Source organism: Mauremys mutica, chromosome 22 (assembly GCF_020497125.1).
Source record: "Mauremys mutica isolate MM-2020 ecotype Southern chromosome 22, ASM2049712v1, whole genome shotgun sequence".
NCBI classification, from domain to species: domain Eukaryota; kingdom Metazoa; phylum Chordata; order Testudines; family Geoemydidae; genus Mauremys; species Mauremys mutica.
This window is the reverse complement of record NC_059093.1, coordinates 22,060,936-22,077,606: the sequence shown is the minus strand read 5'-3', so window position 1 is coordinate 22,077,606 and position 16,671 is coordinate 22,060,936. Positions and strand designations below refer to the sequence as shown.

At 54.7% G+C, this 16,671-nt stretch overlaps 1 non-coding gene across 1 annotated transcript; it reads left to right on the top strand.

The window, feature by feature from the left end:
- Positions 1–5,992: 5,992 nt before the first annotated feature.
- TRNAT-UGU lies at positions 5,993–6,066 on the top strand. The gene has a single exon. It is a non-coding gene; the product is annotated as a tRNA-Thr (tRNA).
- Positions 6,067–16,671: the final 10,605 nt, after the last annotated feature.

Here is a 16,671-nt window from a genome sequence, read left to right as displayed (position 1 = left end):
ATGGTAGTATTTTGGCCTGTTGCTTCTCTGTCTGGGATGTTTTTGTCAGCAGTTGCACACAAAAAGAACAGGAAAACGAACGGCTGCTCCACACCCCCACCGGAGGAACCCGGCGCCCTTAGCTGTGGTGAGTAAGAAGTGGCTGTTGGCTGACAGGGCCTGTCCCCGAGGAGCTGGAACAGCAGCTGCCGCCTCCCCCTCGGCTCCAGGCTGTGGGAAATGCTCATTGCCTGGCTGCATGGGCGGCTGCTGCTCCGTGCTCTGGAGAGCGTCTGTATTGCTCTGTCAACCCCCCGTCTTCACTGAGCCAGTCTGGTAAGGTCCCAAGTGCCCCCTCCAGCCTGGCAGCTGAGAGTCTGTGCAGACATCGGCCCCCGTGCCAGCCCCACAGGCAGCAGCAGCGCCAGCCCCCCAGCACCACAGGGGCACTCAATGCACTTCCTGTGGGGAAATGGCTCCTTGGCATCCAGCTGCTAGAGTGAGAGCCAGGGGAGAGCAGTGTCTGGCTCACCGTGGGGGAGAGAAGAGACCTGGTGAGTGCAGATCTCCTCAGCCTCCCCCGCAAGGCTGGTCAGTTGTATTGTCACTGTGAGAGTCGGTGCTTCCCTTCAGGGCCGGCCCTAGAGCGATCCGGCGTCTGGGACGAATCCCCCCTTTCCTCCCCAGGCCCTGCCCCCACTCCACCCCTTCCCCCAAGCCCCCACCCCTGTCCCATCTCTTCCCGGCCTGCACCTTCCTGCCCCATTCCTCTCCCTCCCCCACCTCTTCCTCTCCCTGCTCCTCCCCCTCCCCCACCAGCCCCTCCTGCACCCCACTGAACAGCTGGTCACTGGCAGGTGGGAGGGGCTGAAGGGGAAGAGGAGGAGCTTGTCAGCAAGGCCTGTAGTGGGGGTGGGGGGGGGAGCTGGCTGCCAGTGGGCGCTGAGCACCTATTTTTTCTCTGTTGGTTCTGCAGCCCCAGAGCTCCCATGGAGTTAAGCCTGAGAAAGGAGAATTGACTTGTCTTAGGTCACACAGCCAGCCAGTGGCAGAGTTGGGAATAGGACCCAAGAGCCCTGATTTTCAAACTAACCATCAGACCTTGAATTTCACACATGGAATGACCTGATTAAAGTGCTCTCAGATGAGCTCCAGACCAACAACAGTGCACAGTAATTATTCAGCAAGTATTTGAGGAGAACTGCAATGTTAGAGAGAATCATGAACTGCTCAGAGACCATTAATGCAGAGAAGCAGCAAAATTTGTCAAACATATAACAGGTTATGACTTATTTCCTTGGGCTTAAAAGAGAACAACAAGGACCCGAGTCTCCTCCCTGTCAATAACCCCCTGCTCAGCCAATCAGGGTAGAGACAGAGGACGGGAGGCTGAGGGTTCTCACCAGAGAGCCCAAAGGATGGCCCAGGTCACTGATGGGGATCACTGCCCGAGCACTATTTCAGCCCCACATTTTGCGTGGACCTCCCACAGTGGGAGCTGCAGAGCACTCCCCTGCAACACACACACACACACACACACACACCCCTCCTGGTGTTGGGAGGAGAACAGGTGAAAGGACAAAAGAAGCAAGAGACAAAGAGAAAGGAGGAAGGGATGGATGGAGGAAAAGGTGAAACAAAAAGGACAAACCCTAATGACCCCAGTGGTTCTAAGGGACAAAATCCCAGGAGCGGAATAAAAGTCTGCCTCTTAAGCTAGTGTTTTCCATGCCTAGAATTCAACTGTCACCAGATGGACCAGACTGAACAGGTTTCAAACCTTGAGGAGGCTCTTACCTTCTAAACAGGGATGGTTGTTTTCTAGTAAAATCAGGAAAAGGGAAGGAGAAAACTCAAAAGAGGTTCCTCCTGGCGCTCACGTACGTGAACCCGAATACTCTCTCAGTCCTCAAAGAGAGACCTGGAGAAGGAGACTTGCTGAAGCAAAGCCACAGGGGTCTCTGAGGTTTCCCTGGCCCCTCACCCCTGTCCTGCCTGGCTGATGTCAGCATCTCTCTGTGAGGTCACCACCTCCCCACCACCTTTGACCAATAGTCTGAGGTCCTGCAAAAGGCCTTTGTGATGTCACTGCCACACCCCTCCCTTGCTGTGCTAATGTCCTGCCCCTGCCCAGGCACTTTGGAGGTTTGAGCTACTCCCTGTAGATCACCCCACTCAAGGAGCGTTCGTTCTAGGCAGCAAGCTGGCTAGACAGGAAAACATCGGACGCTGCTCCCAATGCTACACTCAGTTTTTCAGAAATTAGTCAACTTTATGGCCAGAAGAGACCATTAGAGCATCTAATCTGACCACTTGAAGATCACTTGAGCTGCAATCAAGCACTCTACCACTGAGCTATACCCCCACAATGACCTGAATAGGGAATCGTGATTTCCAAGACTTTGAAGGACAAACCCTGCTTCATCGAGCTCCTTTGCCATTCCCAGACCACAGGTGGTTTTAAAAATGGGGTTTGATTAAACTTCTTAAATGTGGTAAACACCACAGCTTGCGCACCCACCGATATAGCTTCTCCCACTGACATAGCTGCCACCTCTTGCAAAGTGGCTTAACTACACCCACAGGAAAACTCTCTCCCCTCAGCACAGAGCAGTGGTTCTCAAGCTGTGGGTCAGGACCCCAAAGTGGGATGTGACTCTGATTTAATGGGGTTGCCAGGGCTGGCATTAGACTTGTTGGGGCCTGGGGCTGAAGCCAAAAGTCTGAGCCCCACCACCCAGGGCTGAATCCCTCAAGCTCTGGTTTTGCCCTCCCCTAACTGGGGCAGGGCTCAGGCTTTATCTCCCCTGCCTCTGCTCAGTGTGGAGGGGTCTGGTCCCTCTTTCCATGGCCATGTAGTAAGTTTTTTTGGCAGAAGGGGGTTACAGTGAAAGGAAGTTTGAGAAACCCTGGCATAGAGCCTCTGAATATGTCTAGACTTGGCTCCCTGTGGCAGATCAGAGACGGAAAGTACAGCCATGGAGACACCACACACGAGCCTTGCCTAACAGGCAAGAATCAAACCTCCACAGAAAGACGCCCGTTGCTTTCTAACCCATCTCCCTAAGCCCTCAGCCACCACCACATAACAAAGGGGCTTTTCTACACGATGGTTCTGGTCTCACTGAAGGGTCATTTCCAGTTGTTTGCTCAGACCAGCATTAGGGAAAATGGTGCCCTGGGCAAAGCTTGTACTTTGGCACTTCCCCGTTGCCCCTGGATGATCCCCACTCCCCCTTTACTGCTAGCTCCTGCACTCCCAGCCCTTGCACCTCCTTCACCCCTAACTCCTGCCCCCTCCTGTGCCCCCTTTGCCCTTAACTCCCTGGGCCACCAGCCATTGCCCCTCTCCTGCAGCCCCTTCACATGGCTCCAGTGCTGGGGGCCCCGTGCTTGTTCTCCCTTTCCCTGGGCTTTGGCATCACTAGCCACTGATTAGCGAGTAGGGTTCAGTGGTTACCAAAATGTAGGGCATGACTCCTAGGGGGACACAGAGGAACATTCATGGGGGCACCTCAGGGCCTCAGCCAGCCCCCATGGAGGGAGCAGAACTCAGCCCCACTCTGCCCCAGCTCTTCCCCAACCCCACCCTCAGCCTGGGGCTCTGACTCCCAGCTCGGCCTCGACCCCCTTACCCCTATCTGCACCCCTCTTCCCAGCAAGCAACAGCCCCACTCCCAGCCTCGGTTCTTGACTGCAGCTTCCGAGGGGCCACAGCAATGGCTAAGAGGGCACAGTGTGAAATGTTTGGGGACCCCTGGTTTAGGGTGATGTTCTCAATCACTTCTACGAAGTCCAATAAAAGCTATTCCTCACCCACCCACCCCTCCATCAGGACGGACTAGGTATGTTCTGCTGCCCTTCACTCATGCAGGAAGGATAATAACCTTTCATTCCACTCAATCCTAAAGTGATTTGTAACCCGCCACCAGCCAAAACTGGTCATTTTGGGAAAGCGGCCCCATCATGCTGCATAGCTAGGCAGAGTAGGTGTCTATGGAAAAACGGTCTGTTCCTGAAGTCTTTCCCCCAGTTCCTCACTAGATGTGAGGGGGGAGCTCATTCAGCCCCTGCTTCCACTTAGTATTTAAAAACTCCTTATTGTCCCTATCTCTGCTGGCCTTAGATTTCTCCTCCTGTCCCTTTTCTAGCAACTCAGATGAGGTGGCTGAGTGGTTAAGATGATGGACTGCTAATCCATTGTGTTCTGCATGCATGGGTTTGAATCCTATCCTCATCGGATGCATTTAGTTTTCACCCCTCCTTTGTAGACAACCATCTCCCCCTTTGGTACAATGACAGATCAAACAATGTTGCTTCTTGCAAACAAAAACCTTCTCAGAAACTCCAACCTCCCTTGCTTTAAATAAAATGTCTAAATCGCAGATTTCTTAAAAAAAGAAATTCTCTAGTGCTGTATTTCTTACTTTTTATCTCAAAAGGGAACATCCTCAACATCTCCCCCAAACACCCTGGGACCTGCCCAAATTATTAAAATACCCTCAACCCGAGCAAGGCCAGAGCAGTGAACCAGAGCTAGTGTCTAGGCCAAGCTGTTCTGAAGGAGGCAACTCAAACATTTTCTCCCTGCTTCCCTTGGAAAAGTCTGACTGAGAAAACAAAATTCCCCAAACTGAAAATTTTCTGCCGAAAAACAATACTAGTCTGTTTGGGGACTTTGGTTTGCAAGTATTATTGTTATTATTCTCTTCTGATTTCTGAATCAGTTCAGTTCAGTCTTTGTCCTCCAGGTGTGTTTCCACCTGCTGAGTTGTGGGGGAGAGAGACCAAGTCATGATGTCTCTTCCCCTCTTTCATAGTTTCTTCCAACTTGCTAGGAAGCTCCTTTGCTACCATGTGAGTCAAGCAGTGTCCATTGTCGCTGTGCTATCTCGGAGAAGCCTGCATTGTACATGGTTCCTGGGATAGTCCTTGGGAGTGTGGATCCCTTCAATGGGCCAGCAGCGAGTCTGGCTCCTCCCTTGTCACACCTGAAAGGCTGGTGGGGGGCATTTCTCAACCTCATAACATATTTCATTAACACACACAGAGCAAAACTTCATAACTTCCCAACCAATGCAAGCACACACAATCCAACACGATATTAATTTTCAACAGATCAAGACTTTTGAAATGATACGTCACAAGGCAGACTTTGAACAAACCATGTCATCATTATATGAGAGTGGTGAATATGGGGCTTCCAGGTGCTGCTCTGAGCACAGCATGCCACACCTGGGCTTACATTGCAATGGAGACGTACCCTTAGAGTCCATCTCTCCTGGGATAAAGATGGCCCACACCTGACTCTCTGCCAATCCCCACTGGGCCCTGACAAGTGTTGTTCGTGTTTGTATTCTATGGAGCAGATGAAGTTTTGCTCCCAGGGTGTGTGTGTGATTCTTTGGACAGGTCTACACTACAAAATTAGGTTGGTGTAATTACATTACTTAGTCTGGCAATGCAGTTCTATCAAGCTAATCCCGGTATAGATAGTGGCTCAGCTGTCAGAACTTTCTGGAGCTATGAAAGGGGAGGGACCCAGCCTCTGTAGCAGGAATGCAGAGCAGGTGAGTTCACGGCAGGCATGGTGGGATACTGGTGGAGGCCAGTTATGGTGATATAATGACCAGCAGCATTTACACTGACATTTGTCACTTTAAGTTTGCTGCAAAAAGCACTAGGCCTCTCGTTGAGATGGTTTTATTTTGTCACCAAAACAGGGCAATGTTGTCGCCAGACGTGGTATTGCAGTGTGTGCACCAGCCAAAAACTGCTGACCGAGGGAGCGTTGTGTGTTTTTCTCACATCTGAGCAATATAATGACGCTGAAGTAACCTTGTAGTGCAGACCTGGCCAAAGATTCACACACACAAACACACACACAGCTTGCAAGGAAAACCTCACCTGCTCCTCTGCTTTGCAGAATCCAAACACAAGCAAAGCTTTTCAGGCCCCAGTGGGGATGGCAGAAAGTCATGTGTGGGCAGATAGTGTCTTTTTACCACATGCAGGCACCATGGCTTAGCTGGCTAAAGCACCTGTCTTGTAAACAGGAGATCCTGGGTTCAATTCCCAGTGGTGCCTTGTTGATTAACTCTTGGGCAACCTGGTATTGGCTACTGTGGGAGGACAAAACACAGAGCTCTTTGGTCCAGCCTACTATAGTTGTTTAAATTATACTCACAGGCACGTTTGGGTGTTAGGGGCTGATAGGTCAGTGGTCCAGTCCCCTCACTGATGACCCCTGTCTCCCTCTGGGACAGGGGCAGATCTGGGCTCTCACACTGAATGGCTCATTGTGGCTGCCAGAACCTGTGGGCAGCTCATTTAGTTTACACCGAGGGTTGAGTCCTGCTTTGTGCACCGTGTATGAGAATGAAAATCCTAAACCGCCCTTTGAAATAACGAAAGCAGCAGGACGTGTTATTGTCCCTGCCCCAAAGAAGACAGACCAATGGAGAAATGCCGTTGAGTCCAGGGTAATACTCCACTGCCATTTTACCTTTTTTGCTTGCTAAACTTCCTCCCAACCTTGAGGGCTCCCAGAGCCCAGTATTGAGCCTGAGCCGAGATGTCTACACTGCAAATTTACCACCCCACGGCCCTAGCCTGGGAGCCTGCACTAGCACGGGACAGCGCTGGGTGTTTCATTGCAGTGTGGACATAGCCTAGCATTATGTCTACACTGCCATTAACACACCCAAGTCACTATTCTCAAACCCTGGGTCAGTTGATTCAGGCTTGTGAGGCTTGTGCTGCAGGGTTATAAATCCCAAGCGTAGACACTTGGGCTTCAGCCCAGCCTCCGAGACCCCACGAGGGGTGAGGGTCTCCAAGCCTGGGCTCCAGTTTGAGCCCAGATGTCTACGCTGTAGTTTTTAGCTCCACAACCTGAGCCCCAGGAGCCCAAATCAGACCATCCAGGCCAGCGGGATTTTGTCACAGTATAGATGCCCTCTCAGGATATGTCTACACTGCAATGTAAGCCCAGCATTAGCAGAAGTTATGTCAGCAGCCCCAACACATAAACATAAACCAGGAGGGAAAGACCCACCCCCAGATAAGCTGGGCAGTGTCCCTCTCCCTACGGTTCGTAAGTCCAGCAACCAAAAGTCCTTTAACATGAGCCATCCCCTCTCTGCACCCCACTCACAGCTGTTGTCCTTAGTCAGTGCAAGCCTAGAGGTGCCTCTGTAGAGTTCACTTGCCATCCTGGGTGGAAAAGGGGGAAAATAAGAAGGCACCGTATGTCCCCTGCCTAGCAAGTGCTATTGAATTGAGGGTGAGTCCCTCAATCGGGGTCTGCCAAGCACAGTTGTGCTGCCCTCGATTCACACAACAAGGATAACAACCCTTTATTTCTCCTGCCCCTATAACATGGAGACTGGGAATCCAACACCAGCCAAAAGTGATCATTTCGGCAAGCAACCCAACCTATTTCCAACATACTGTAAAATCCACATGCAGACTCATACACGAAACCTTGCAAGAAAATCTTCCTGAGGGAGCCTGAAGCACCTGCTGCTGGAGGGAAGGAGGGAGCTGTTGGTTGGGATTGAGGAGCAGCGTGAGGAGGGGGGCCTGTGGGTTGGGAGTGAGGAGCAGTGAGCATAGGAGGGACTGAGGGTTGGGACTGAGGGGCACTGGGAAAAGAGGGGACATGGATTTAGGCTGAAGAGCATCCTCGTTTGGGGATCCAGCAGGAAAGGGGAAGGCAGCAGGTGATTCTAATTCCTTAGGGACATTCTGTGTGTTTGTGTGTGCAGGGGAGGAACATGCTATATGCCCAGAGGCCTTTATTCCTCCAGGCTGCAAGGACACAGCGGCTGTCAGGAAGTTGCCCCTTCAAACCCACACACAAAAAGGCCCTTCTGAAGAAAGGGAAAATCCTGCAGAGAAAAAGTAACATCAAAAAGAACTCCAGCAATACACCTTAAGATCTTAGTGAGTAGTTTATCACCTAAACAGGGACTTTAACCCTGGACCCTCAGATTAAAAGACTGATAGGCTGCCAACTGAGCTAGCCAGGCTCACATAAGAAAAGAGCAAGTTGGTGCAGAGGAGAAACTAGTCAAGAAAACAAGAGCGGGAAACAATAGGGGAAACCTGCTGCTCTCTCTGGCCTGGTCAGGGGGTTCTGCCAATCGGGTGTCCGCACTCAGTTCAGCATGAATATGGGGATCCCGGGGAAGCTTGGGGTCCCCAGGTTGCCTAAGGAGGGGAGAACCGGCCAAGGTCGGAAACGGAGCAGGTCAAAACTACCGTGCCGATCAGTAGTGGGATCGCACCTGTGAATAGCCCCTGCAGCGTAGCCTGGGCAAGACAGTGAGACACGATCTCTTTTTATACACACACCCTCTGCAGAGCCTGGATGGGGGGATGGGAGCACCCACACGCTGGGGATTCTGACTTGGGGGGAGGGACGCCCCCCTGCCACACGGATCTTGAAAAGGAGAACAGCGACACCCACACACCACAGAGCCTGGATGGGGGCAGGGGAACCACACACGGGAGCTAGTTCATGGGGTGGGGGACACCCCCATATGCTCCATTGCACCATTCTTAATGTGAAGAACGGGGGCATCCACACAACACGGATCCTTAACGAGCTGGGGGACACCCACACACTCCACTATTAACCAGGAGGGACAGGGGCACCAGACACCCCCAGTAGCGTGGAGAACACCCACATCCACCGGATCCCTCATGGGGGGTAAGACAGAGGGGATTGTAACGGGGCCCAGAGCACCCACGCACCAGGGATTGTTAAGGGTTGAAGGGACAGAGACACCCACACACACTGAGATCACGGCCTTGGAGGAACGCAAACCCTCCACAGAAGGACCTGGTCTGTTCTATGATGGCAGCCCAGCCTGGGTGAGTCAAAGTCTCTTTTTATACAGGCACGCCCCAGAGATCCTGACTAGGGGAGAGAGACACCAACCCACCAGAGATCCTTAATGGTCTAGGGTGCACCCACACACCAGGGATTCTTATGGGTGGGAGGAATGGAGACAGCCAGACACACTGAGATCACTTCCTCCCAGGAGCCTGGGCCAGACAGGGAGACACAGTCCCCCTTTACAGATCTGCCAGACAACCTTCCTCCCACTCCCTCCACACAATGTTCTTATCTGGAGGTGAAGCCAGGGAAACCACATGGAGGATTCTTATCTGGGGAACTGGGGGGACCCACTTACCACCAGAGATTGTTAAGGGCAGGAGGAACAGGGACTCCCACCTCTGCAGCATGGGGGTGGGTCGCCTGCTGGGATCATCTGGGCATATTTCACCTCGTCAGCTCCCTGCCATTGCCTTGGGGGCCCCTTGTTCGCTGCCTCTGGCACCCAGTTTAGCCTCCTTCCTGAGGGCTGAAACGCTTTGATCTATCTAAGGTCTGTGGGATCAGTACGTGTCATGGTGTAATTCTGTGTTATTTGGGGGTCAGACAAGCTGAGATAATGGCCCCTTCTGCCCTTAAACGCCATGAAAACATTTCCCTGGTTTCTCCTTGCGCCTGACAGACACCACGGTGAGGGGCCCAATGGAAGGTCCTGGACACAGCGCTCTGGCTCTTACGTTACTTGGGGACGTCAGCGCTTTCCTAGCAAAGCTGCTGCTAAAGCGCTGCATTTTTGGAACATTTCGGCTCCGATTCAGAGATCTGCCTGCGGGGTGTGAACCTGCCACGAGGAGCGGGAAACGCAACCAGCAACGGGAGGCGTTGGCTGAGCTCCAGGCTGCCCCCATGTGGCCAACGCTTAGAACTGAGCCGCGGAGTTTAAAGCTGGCACTGGGAGGGACCTGAACACACGGGGCATGAAGGCTCCTATGTGTAACGCTTGTTGGGTGGGCAGCTGAGCGTAGCTGATTGCCGGAGTTCAGGGCTGCACCCAGGGGTGCTGAGCAGGTGCCTGTGCTCAGGTTGGCCTCACTATGATGGTTTCTGGGAAGTTTGGGGTCACCAGTCTCCCTAAAGAGAGGGGAGCAAGGCCAGAAAAGGAGGCTTTCAAAACTCTGGTACCAATTGGGCAGTGGGACTGCCCCTGTGAAGAGCCGCTGCAGCCCCGCAAGGGAGAGAAGGTCTCTCTTTATGCAGCCCCCACCCCACTCACCCATTCCTCAGGACGAGGGTTGTGCTCAAAGATCTGTGCCCCGTGTTTTCACCTCCATGTGAAGCGCACAGTGCAAATAACCCTCAGCGCCTCAGCTCAGTTCCAGGCTCCACTTCCACCCGCTCAGGCAAGATGGTGCAGAGGAGCCCCTGGGTGGCTGTGGGCCTGGGGAGGATGGCTTTTGATTTTTCGGCCTGACTGCTACGGGCAGCAAGGCCAAAAGTCAGATGGCCGGCTCTCCCGTCCACCACGCTCATCAGGAGCCCTTAGTTGACCGGCTCGGAGAATGTGGGCAGCGTCCCCCACTACCTCTCGCATGCAAAGCGAGCGCTCTGCCGCTTGAGCTAATTCCCCGCAGCTGGCCTGACTCTCAGGCACCGGGCAAAAAAAGGCAAGGGCTCTGTGGCCTTAAGCAGAACACAGCCTGAAATGGGGGGCAGGGGGGCGTGCTACCCAGAGTTGGGGAAGGGGGTCCGAGTCCCAGCCACGCTCCTCGGCACAAACACCAACGCTCCCTCCCTGGAGTGTGTCTGGGCTGAGAGTTAGCCCCTGAAACAAGCACCAAACTTCAGAAGACAACGCAGGGATAGATCACTTGACGATGGCCTGCTCTGGCCATTGCCTCTGAAGCGCCTGGCATCGGTTACTGTCAGAAGACGGGATAGTGGCCTAGCTGGACCATCGGTCTCACCCAGGAGGGCCGTTCTTATCTTCACCACTTTCCTCTAACCCAAGCAAAGCCAGGAGCAGGCCCAGCTCAGCAACTCTAGCAGACTCCCTGGCCCCTGGCCCAGCATACAGCAAAACGACCCTGCCTCCGCCAGGATAGACAGCCACCGACTCCCTCTTCCAGACCAACGCAGCCCTTCCCCGCTTTGGCTGTCTCCAAGCTGTCTGAGTGCTCTGCTCTGCTCCACGGCTGCCATGCTGCCTGAGATCAGGAGGCTGCGAGGTCTCACGGTCTCAGCTGAGCTGTTATCGTGTGCCACCCCGCCCATCTCCTCATTCCCTTCATGGACCCCTGGGATGTGAGTAATTCTGTATTTGAGTGGCTCTCCCTCCCGTCCAATGAGCTTGGCGTAGACTAGCCCCATTTCTGCCCCAGCTCCTTTCCCATCCTGCACCATTCCTCTCCCGCCCCCACCTCTTTCAGTCTCTGCTCTTCCTCCTCCCCGCCCAGCGCCTCCTGCACCCCACTGAACAGCTGATCACTGGCAGGTGGGAGGTGCTGAAGGGGAAGAGGAGGAGCTTGTCAGCAAGGCCTGTAGGGGGTCGGGGGGAGCTGGCTGCCAGTGGGCGCTGAGCACCTATTTTTTCTCTGTTGGTCCTGTAGCCCCGTAGCTCCCATGGAGTCGCTGACTCAGCTCCTTTCACACTCTAGAGAGAGGAGCAGAACCAGGGCTATGGCTGATCTATGGGGCACCAGGTGAGTGGCAGAGGCTTCAGGGGCTGAGAGTTTGCCTGACCCCTCAGGGACACAGTGTGAGGGGGTGCCCCAGGGATCTCTATGAAAGGAGCAGAACAGGATTTCCTTGGGGTGGGAAGAGAATTGAGAGTGTCTCAGGGGGTTGTACAGAGGTGTTGCCCGGGTGAGGGACTGGCTAAAACACAGGCCTCACTGTGAGCAGGATTTGAACCTGCACAGGGGAACCTTATTGGATTTCAACTCCAATGTCTTAACCACTCGGCCATCACCGCTGTAAGCCCAAAACTGCCCCCATGCCACAGAAACTGGTAAAGAATCACAATGCCCAGGCGTGAAGTCATCTGAACTACAGAATTCCCACCGCAAACCTGCCTCCCAAAGCACAGGGGGGATTTGGGGTTTGTTCTCTTTGCTTAGCCATGTGCAGTCGCACAGAGAGCGCGTTGAAAAGTCTCCCCTCCCACAGAGTGGGAACGGGAAATGATTCTCAACTTGAAACCTGATGTAGGGAGACCAGACATCCTGATTTTATCGGGACTGTCCCGATATTTGCTTGTTTGTCCCACGTCCCGACCGATGTTTGGTCGGGACACTGGATAAACAAACAATTTTGCCCTCTGCTCCGGCACACAGGCAGAGCCCGGAGGGACACTCGCCCCCCCGACTCCGCCCCCTCCTTCCCCTAATGGATCCCTCCCCAAATCCCCGCCCTGGCCCTGCCCTCAGCCCCACCCCCTCACTGCCCCATTGGATCCCTTCCCAAATCCTCTCCCTGGCCCTGCCTCTTCCCCAAGCAGGCGGCATCCTCCTCCCTCCCAGGTCTGCACACGGGCCATGGCCATGGCTGGGAGCGCAGCATGGAGGCTGCTCCAGCCCTGGAGCCTGCGGGGCAGCGCAGTGGGGCTGGGGGCAGTGCGGAGCGGGCAGGACCCATGTGGGCACGGGGTGGAGACACACGTGGGGCAGACACGCTCCTGCCAGGAGGGCCCGGGCCCGGCTTCCTGGTTCGCCCCTTGCCCAGGAGCTGCAGGAGGGACCTGGAGCGCGGCTCAGCTGCAGAGCTCGGAGCCCAGGCTGGGCCCAGGAGCGAGGGGATGGGGGAGCTGGGGGTGTATCGGGGGTCGGAGCCGAGAGTTGGGTGGAGACGGGGCTGTGCCACTGCTGCCTGGGGGGGGGGGGAGCCTCCGGCTTTTTTTTTTTTTGGCTCCGTCCCCACGTCCCGATATTTCATCTTTGACATCTGGTCACCCCAGCCTGGTGTGAATGAGGATGTCTGGACCAAGGGGCCAGGGACTGGCCTTTGCTAGAGAAACCACTGTCACGTTTGAGCCAATTAGGACAAGGCAGCAAATAAGAACAACCTCAGGTCTCAGTAACGGCTGCAGGTAGCAAAGTCCTACAGGGAGCAGTTTCTGGCACTACACCTGCACAGCTCTGCTCCCCGGCTCTTCTCGGGCTCCTGCTCTCTCCTTAGCTCCGCCCCACTCTGGCCCAGGCAGTTCCAGCTCCCACGGAGGATGGGACCCCCTGGCCTGGTGACTCCCTCATTACACTGCCTGGCCTGTCAGTGCGGCTAACTTGGAGCTTTGGCCTCTCCCCATTGCCCCTGTGGACTGCCAGTCTCAGGGTCCTGATTTCCCATTGGCCCGTCCCCCTTCTATTGGTGCTGGGAACTAGCCAACCAACCCCCTCCCCACACACACACACTAAGTTGTAGTAAAGGGCCAAGAGCCCCCTTACACGAGCCAGCCCCATGAGGGTCACCGATGTGCAGAGACGGCAGCATGAGCTGGTCCCATGGTGTAACGGGCAGCACTCAGAACTCTGAATCCTGCAATCTGAGTTCAAATCTCAGTGGGACCTTGTGCTGGCTTGTGGTAAAGCCCTGGAGATCACAGTGCTCAACTTCCCTGTCTCCAGCTGTGCAAAAGCCAATATCCCCCCTCCTGCTGGGTGACTCACACCTCCTAGATCCAGGTCTCTGGCTGGGGTGGACACAATGGTTGGGGCTGTAGAACTTGCCATGCTGATGGTTGGGATTGTTGCTGCTTCACCTGATGCCCACAAGTTTGGCCCTGGTGTTTCCTGCCACACTTTCCCTGGGGCCCACATGGCACTTGAAGAAAGGAGCCCCAGGGCTGGGATTGATAGTCAGGGCTTGGCAGGAGGGAGGAAGAGCCCCACACACCTTCCCTCCTCCTCTGGGAACCTAGAGCAGAGGCGGCCCAGCTCTGTCTGCTGGACACCTTGGCAGAGTAGGTGAGTTCATGTAAATACAGTCTGGTCCCAAAGCCTCCCCCAACCCTGGCTCGTCACTAGCTGTCAGGGGAGAGTCATTCACACCTTGCTTCCAAATCATCATTTGCAATTCTAAGGTTGGCCTCATTGCCGAAGCCAATGCACCAACATTGTCAGCAAACACAACAGCTGGGTGAGGAAACCCGGCTTTGTCCAGACTTTCCAAACCTATTTTACTTTCTTAGGTACAAGTATTTTTCATACGTTGGATCTGCTTTTAAAGTGTGTGTTAACGTTGCAATTTCCATTCAAATTTGCAACCAGTGACAACATTGGCAGCGCTGCATGTAACTACCTGACCACTGGGGGGGGGGTGTTGGGGAAATTTGGGGGAGGGGTGCACAGCCCCCTGGCTGGGGGGCGTATAGGGAACGCCCGGTTTCACTGAACTGAGTCTCCTACTGCAGCACCTCAGTAGGTTACATCAGAGAGGAGCTGCAGTGTCTAGGCAGTGGGATTGCTGTGCCTTTAAGAGCCCAGCCCTGGGAAGCCCATGCTGAGAGGTGCTGCCTGTGGGAGGGGAAATAGAAAAGCCCCTCTGCTCCCCCCACCCTGTTTTTGCAAACACTGGAGTCTCAGCCCCCCGGGGTAACTGTTACCCCTCTGCCCCTGCCTGTGCCGGGGTGTAACCCTCTGGCAGCGCCTCCCCCTGGGCTTAACTCTGGCTCCTTCCCCCCTCCCTGACTTTGCCCTTCAGCCCCTCTCCTAGCTCTGCCTCCAGCTGCTTGACCCCCCGACCAGTCAATTTCCAACCCCTGCTCAGACCCTGGCCACCCCCTCCTCTGATTTGCCCCCCTTTGCCCCTCTTTAATCCCTGTAAAAAGTAGGGGGGGGGCTGGGTCCCATTCTCTGGGGGGGGGGCTGGGCGCCTGGCCCCTGCGTGCCCAATGCTCAAAGCGCCCCCCACGATCTTGCGGATGTTTGCCGATTGCTGCAGGGTCACCTGCAGGGAGAGAGACACGCGGTTAGGAGGTGATGCAGCCAAGGATGCCTCACCCAACACTGAGATGCAGCCACCTCTGGGGTGGGTTGCACAAGTCAGCAAATGAATTTGGAACAGGAAATGCACTGAAAGGACCGAGGCAGCTGCAGGAGGTGGAGAAAACAAGAAGAAACAGGAGCCCTGGATCCCAGCCCTGCCCCTCCCTCACTCTACCCACTAACCCTCCTCCACTCCCAGAGTTGGGGGGAGAACCCAAGAGTCCTGGTCCCCAGCCTTCCCACCCCCATATTCCATCCAACAGCTGCCCCCCCAATTGCAGGGCAGTGCCACGGGGCACACCAGGGCCTGCCTGTTTGCACAGGACGGGCGACGCCAGTGCCCCAGGGTGGGGAGAGACGATGCTAAGGGAGAAGCAGGCAGCAGACACCCCCATGACAGAGAAAGAAGTGCTAGGGGGCGCCGTGCTGCAAGGAGTGAGGGGGGTTGGCAGGGAATGGGAGGATCTCCCCTCACAGCAGGTGCATCTGTCTCCCCCGCAATTCCTCCCCAGCCCTACCTTGGCCCAGGCTAATCCCAGCCCAGCTACCAGGGTTAAATTTGGCCTGGATTCCCCAGCTGCTGGGGGAGGGGCGTGGGACTAGGGAGCATGAGCCTCTACTTCCCCTTCCCCCGACACAGCTGCATGGGAACTGACCAAAGGAGCCTGCAGCACTGCTGCCTAGAGGAAACTGAGGCACCAGCCAGTGACAGACACATCATGGCTCTCCTCAGCCTCATCCTCTTTTCCATATACAACCCGGGGTGGGTGGGGGGAAACTCAGGGCAGTTGCATAGTTAACCTGTGGAACTCCTTGCCAGAGGATGTTGTGAAGGCCAAGAGTATAACAGGGTTCAAAAGAGAACTAGATAAATGAACAGAGGACAAGTCCATCTCGGGCTATTAGCCAGGGTGGGCAGGGATGGTGCCTGTAGCCTCTGTTTGCCAGAAGCTGGGAATGGGCGGCAGGGGATGGATCACTTGATGATTCCCTGCTCTGCTCATTCCCTCTGGGGCCCCTGGCACTGGCCGCGGTCAGAAGACAGGAGGATACTGGGCGAGATGGACTTTGCGTCTGACCCAGTCTGGCCGTTCTTATGTCTCCCTTGGAGCAGCAGTGACACCCAGGGTACGTCTACACTACGGGACTATTCCGAATTTGCATAAACCGGTTTTGTAAAACAGATTTTATAAAATCGAGTGCGCGCGGCCACACTAAACACATTAATTCGGTGGTGTGCGTCCATGGTCCGAGGCTAGCGTCGATTTCTGGAGCGTTGCACTGTGGGTAGCTATTCCCTAGCTATCCCATAGTTCCCGCAGCCTCCCCCACCCCTTGGAACTTCCGGGTTGAGATCCCAGTGCCTGATGGGGCAAAAATCATTGTCGCGGGTGGTTCTGGGTAAATGTCGTCAGTCACTCCTTCGTCTGGGAAAGCAACGGCAGACAAGCATTTCACGCCTTTTTCCCCTGGATTGCCCTGGCAGATGCCATAGCATGGCAATCATGGAGCTTTTTTTGCCGTTTGTGACTCTCACCGTATGTGTACTAGATGCCGCTCACAGAGGCGATTCAGCAGCGCTACACAGAAGCATGCTTTTGCTTTTGCATGACAGCAGAGATGGTTACTAGCCATATTGCACCATCCAAACCCTTCCATAAATTGGAACTGAGGATGATCATGGCTACCAGTCCTTTTGTACCATTTGCTGCTAGTGCCCCTGGTCAATCAGCCAGGGGCGCAAAAGCCAAGAGTGGTTACTAGCCATATTGTACCTTCCATCGTTTTGTACCATTGGCTGCTGTCATAAGTGCCCCTGGCCGATCAGCCAGGGGCGCAAAAGCAAAAATTGGGAATGACTCCCTGAGT